This window comes from Galeopterus variegatus, unplaced genomic scaffold, assembly GCF_000696425.1.
Source record: "Galeopterus variegatus unplaced genomic scaffold, G_variegatus-3.0.2 Scaffold2353, whole genome shotgun sequence".
Classification (NCBI taxonomy): Eukaryota; Metazoa; Chordata; class Mammalia; order Dermoptera; family Cynocephalidae; genus Galeopterus; species Galeopterus variegatus.
Genome location: NW_007728464.1, coordinates 173,578 through 179,577, shown reverse-complemented (window position 1 = coordinate 179,577; position 6,000 = coordinate 173,578). Strand labels below are relative to the sequence as shown.

Genomic DNA, 6,000 nt, shown 5'->3' with positions numbered 1-6,000 from the left:
CCCCCCCCCCCCCCCCAACCAGACACACCACGCCAGTGGCCTGGGACCTGCCCAGTGACTCGAGGCATGGAGTTGGGGAACAGACCCCTCCCCCCACCCACAACCAAGCACACCGCCAGCACTTCATGGCCCTGCCCAGGGGCCTGGGTCGTGAAGCTGGGGACCGGACCTCCCTCCCACAACCAGGCACACCACGCCAGTGTCTCAGAGCCCTCCTGAGGACCCAAGGCATGGAGAAAAGAACTGGAACCCCCTCCCAAAAGCAGGAACAACATGCCAGTGCTTCAGGGACCACCCGGGGACCTGAGGCATGGATCTGGAAACTGGACTCCCCTCCCACAAACAGGCACACTGCCAGTGCCTTGTGGCCCCACCTGGGGACCCAAGGCATTGAGAAGGGGACCAGACTCCATTCCCACATCCAGGCACATGGATCAGCGCCTCAGAGCCTGCCTGGGGAACCAAGTCTTGGAGTTGGGGACTGGACACCCCCTCCCACAACCAGGCACACCACACCAGTGCCTTGGGGCCTGCCCAGGGACCCAAGTTATGGAGCCTGGGAACAGACTACCCTCCCACAACCAGGCACACTGCGACAGTGCCTTCGGACCTGCCTGGGGACCCGAGGCATGGAGAAAGGGACCAGACCCCCCTCCCACAACCAGGCACACTACGCCAGTGCTGCAGGGCCCACCCAGGGACCCCCTCCCCCCAAAATAATAATAATTTTCTTAAAAATTTTTCTAGAAAAATTACCATCTCAAATCAGAGGTATGATTGTCTATTATTAGTTTTTGTTCCTTTGCACTTAAAAAAAATACATTTCAAAGGACAATTTATTAGTATAATATAGCCTGACTCTGGAGCTATTCTGCATTTATTGGAAGACTGGCTGTGGCAATTATTAGATATGTGACCTTGGGCAAGTTATTTGTCTACTCACATCTTCTGGGAAGATGTCCTGGGCTATGCCAAACTTTAATGATCTGTGCTATTTATTCTCAAATATTAATCAAAAATTAAATTCACTGATCCAATGAATATATATTAGCAGATCTTTAACTGAGTTTTAAACTAATGCCAAATAATTTAATTATGCTAACCACTAATCAAATACCTACTGTACTCATCTCTATTTAAAAACCACTGAGAACTGTATACAATATTTAGTATTTGATAAAATTCCCCGGTAAACTCTAACAGGAGATTGAAGTCTGTTCAAACCACATCCTTTGTGACATGCTCTAGATATACAATCTGAGGATGGTGAGGTATGTTTCTAACACAGTCTGCCACATATTTATTATTTTGGCAAGACCAATAAACTTCAATTCTGTATGTCTAATCCTTAAAATGTAATTTAACATCTGTCTTTAACACTAAGATTATTTTAACAATAATGTTATAGAACCTTAAAATCACAAATATAAGTACAGAAAGGATAAGAAGGATATAATATTATAATTTAGGTATTTCCTTTTTATTCAGATTTGTTACTGAAGTAAGGAATTTAAAAGATGATGTATAACACCAAAAAAGGCTTTCTCTATTTTCCTGTTTCTTCAATTTATTCCTTACTGTCTTTTTGGGTAGCAAACATCCAAGCTATCCACCTCATAGTCATCCCTAATACTTCTTAGTCTCTTGGCTTCTTTTCATCCAATAGCCTGTTCCAGCTTACCTCATTCACTCCTGTAAATTCAAATACCACATATATGCCAGTGACTCCTTAATCTGTACTTAGCTTCAAGCCTATATTTCAAAATATACAGTACAGTTCTTCACACAGGGCTAGAAATGAACACTTTGTTCATTTCTCTTACAGAAAATACCAAAAAATAGAATCCCACCCACCACCCCTTTTCCAAGTATGTCTCCAGTGAATACTGCCAGAGCTAGGGATGGGGCTGAGCTTTGCACTTCATTTCTACAAGGATCTGTACAATCTGACCCCTCGTTACCACTTTGGCCTTACTGTCTTCTACTCTCTCCCTCATTCCCTCCACCCCAGCTATACTGAGCTCTTTGCTGTTCAAAATGCACACCAAGTACATTCCTGCTTTAGGATTCTGGTTGGCGATGGTATTCGCGCAAATAACAATGACTTGCTTTTTCTTTCTTCTTTAAAATTTTGCTGATGTGTCAGCTTCTTTGTGAAGCTTTCCTTGCCCACCCTATTTAAATAGGAACCTACCCCTCTTAATCCCATTACTCTATCCACCTTCCATGCTTTATTTGTTATTTATTTGTTGTTGTTTGTCTTTTGCTACTAGAAGGTAAGTTACACAAGGGCATAGATTTTTTTTTTTACTTGTTTTGTTCACTGATACACATTCAGAGCACCTAGTGCCTGGGCCAAAGTAAGTACTCACTGGGTACTTACTGAATGTATGAATGATCTTGCATTCCCAACACTTGCATGTGCAGGAATTAAACACCCTTAATAATTAAGAAAAACAAAAAACAAAAACCAAAACAAACCAAAAGAAAAAAAAAACCCAAACCAAAAAAGGACAAAGTTAAAACAAGAAAAGATTTAATGATGGAAAAAAGTTATTTTTTCGATATTACACTGGTGTGATATTGAGAATGTGGGAATGTGAGAACCCACTTTCTTAGGTCCATTCATAAAAGATATAATTTAAATTCTAGGGAGAAATTAGAAATTTAAACTATGAACATAAGCATAATGATTAAGAAGTTTTCTATAACCCAAAGCAAAGAAAAGTCAATTATTTTTAAAATATGCTTATTATGCTATTAACTTTATTCCCTGTAAAAGTTCAGTGAGTATTAAGAATCACACTAATTTGCATGTTACACAGTGCATTTATAACTGCCTTTAACATTAGTTTTGTTTTTTTTTTTTGTCCTTTTTGAGACCGGCCACACCGCGCTCAGCTAGTGAGCACACCGGCCATCCCTATATAGGATCAACATTAGTTTTTAAAGTCTCACTTTTAACTCTTCGTTAAATCTTCACTTTAAAATACAGATTTAGAAAACAACTCTGATGACATTAAGTATCAAGCCTCATAATGTCACTACAGGAAGGAAAAAAAAGGAAAACAAAAACAAGCTTTACTGATTCTCAGTTGGCCAAAATAAAAAACCTGCTCAATTTCTACTTCTCTCAGACAAACTTAACAGCCATGAGATAGATATAAAAGACTTTATTCCTTTCAAAACAAGGGCAAGTATATACAAGAAACACATGTACATACAAACACACCCCCATACCCACAACACCTACACATTAATATGAAGGAAACTTTTTAAGTATTCACTCACTGTTTCTCAGAATACCCTTAGGAGGCAGATTCAAAGAAAGTAGCATAGTAATTAAGGTCATTATATGACTTGTGGCACATTAGCTTTGTAAAAGGCCAGCAACAAAATCCAGATTCCTATTTCTAAGCTATCATTTAGAGAACTCCTAAACGGATGATATTATTCTATATTATAGAGACAACATAGCATTTTAAAAAGGGCCATGAAACTAAGTGCATTTTATAAGAATAACACATTTAATCAGATTTATTCCTTTTTCTGTGCTCCCACAGTGTTTTATGTGTGTCTGTTGCTGAACTCATCATAATTATAATTATTTCTTTGTCTGCTGGATTCCCCAACTAGACAGGTAGGACTCTGAGGGCAGGCTTCCATCTTTCACTCTACATGGCAAGGTCCCTGTCACAAAGTATGCTCTCCATAAACACTGCTTGATGAATTGCATGAATTAATTTTTGAAAGTATAAGAAAGTTTTTATTTTTAAACTGAATAACAGCTTTCATTAGAGTACTTCTACTAAAATACAGTATTAAGGTTCTTTAAAAAGTTCATGGAAAAAGAGAATTAAAAGATAATACAAATCTTTCCATAAAATTATTGAAGTGTTTTTGTATTTCTGGTTCTGCTCAAAAAGGATAAAAACCAGTGAAAAATCATTCTCAACTTTTACTCCCTATGAAATTACAGTTCAATGTTTTTCAGAGGGAAATGTTGAGAAAAAAATAACCTGTCTGAAATTAGAACATTAGAACAATGTTCTACATTTTACTTATTAACCATTTATTGTACAAAAACCTCCTAAATTATTTTTAAAAAAATGACCAGTCACTCCATATAGTCATTTGTCAGTTTCCATATTTCTCATCAACTTTGCTCTCAGACTAGTAGACAAGTTGCTGAGTAAGAACAACACAGAATGATTCTTTTTTTTTTTCTTTTGTCCTTTTTTTTTTTTGAGACCGGCCGCACCGCGCTCAGCCAGTGAGCACTGCGAGTGAACCAGCCATCCCTATATAGGATCCGAACCCGCGGTGGGAGCGCCGCTGCGCTCCCAGCGCTGCACTCTCCCGAGTGCGCCATGGGCTCGGCCCCAGAATGATTCTTTAATTCACTTTTCATTTGAGAAAAAAGCTTCCTGAAAATATGCATCTAAAGTTCTGGAAAATACAAATCAACATTATCTCGAGGTATCTATCATTACTTGAAGGTCTGTTTCAAACCTAATTTCCATTGTTAGTTCACATTTTCAATAAATGATGGATATTCATTTCCAGAAAACATTACCAGTAAATTCTATGATATCATAGACTGTTCACTATCCAGACCAAAATGACTAAACCACAAAATGCAAAAGTATGCACTTAACTTCTCTAAGGGAGAAGTATAGGTTTAGCACATTATAAGCTAATTGAGTACAAGAAAATGAGAACTTAATTTAGATAGTCCTTTTTCTCTGAATTTCCAGAGCTTACAGTAGACACAAATTAAAATGTTTAAAAACAAAAATATTTCCTGTCATGAATTTTTTTAAGAAGTTACTTTGAGACATAAGGATTTACAAAAGAAATAAATTTTTTTTTACGATGTAAATAGTATTTCATTTTTTCCCTCTGGCCAGGGGAGGAAACATGAAGAGCTGCTTGCTTGGTTCTAGGCAGTGCTCACCCTGAGCAAAATGAACAAATGAAAATTATTTTTAAAAATTGGTCACTTTTCATAGAATCACAGAATACAGTGGCTGAAATGGACACTGATGTGAAATATTTGAAAATGGTAATGGTATATAAATGAACAGAATGAGTATATATGATTAATATACAGTAAAATGATCTTTTGTTTTAAACTTGAATTAAAATATTTTTAATCATCAGAGATGTGGTCAATATTTTGTGTACATATAAAAATATATTCACTATAACACTAAAAAACCTAAAATCATAATACCTTGCAATTCAAGAATGGCTTAAAAATTATAGAATACTCATTTTCTTCCAAAACATGCATTAAGTTTATTATCATAAAAAAAGTTACAAAAAAACCTATTTTAAAATCTGCATATTTGGAAATATACCCCATAACAATATTTTATATGCGTAATTACGTTAAAAATTGAAAAACCATCAATTTCACTTTCAGATTATAAAAATAGCAACATGCACTTTATGGCTGACAGTAAACTATATTAAATGTAGTTTTATTTGCAAACTATAAAAACAAAAAAGTTATGCCTGGTCAGAATAATTTAGCCATTTTATAACCAACCCTCTCAGCTCGCCAGCTACAGCCATTTGAAACTGTAATTCTTCCTTTAATTCTCACCTTTGATTAAACTGATTACTGACAGTTTCCTTTACCCAGGAGGCATAGTAGTAAATTACAAAACATTCACTCCTTTCAAAGTGGTATAAATTACATTCTGATAAAGTAGCTGAAACCTTCAAATTCTCGTGCTTTAGAATTATATAATTAAAACTTCTCTCATAGAAAGACTTTAATCAGTATGCTTACAAGTAGTATTTTGAAATAATATATATGTACCAAAGGAATATGGATTTTAACATAGGACATTCACTGAGTGTAATTCTAGTAACAACAGTACTTTCCCTTTCTAAAATGTAGTGGGAAGGCTGATAAATTTAAAATAAGAAGATTCAATGATTAAAGTAGTTCTGAATATAATCAAAAAAATATAATCTAATCTATAACTC

At 36.1% G+C, this 6,000-nt stretch overlaps 1 protein-coding gene across 1 annotated transcript in view; it reads right to left on the bottom strand.

Annotated features, from left to right (window-relative positions):
* Positions 1-6,000, bottom strand: part of AHI1 (Abelson helper integration site 1) — a 188,800-nt gene that overhangs the window by 80,311 nt on the left and 102,489 nt on the right. The gene's annotated exons all lie outside the window — the stretch shown is intronic.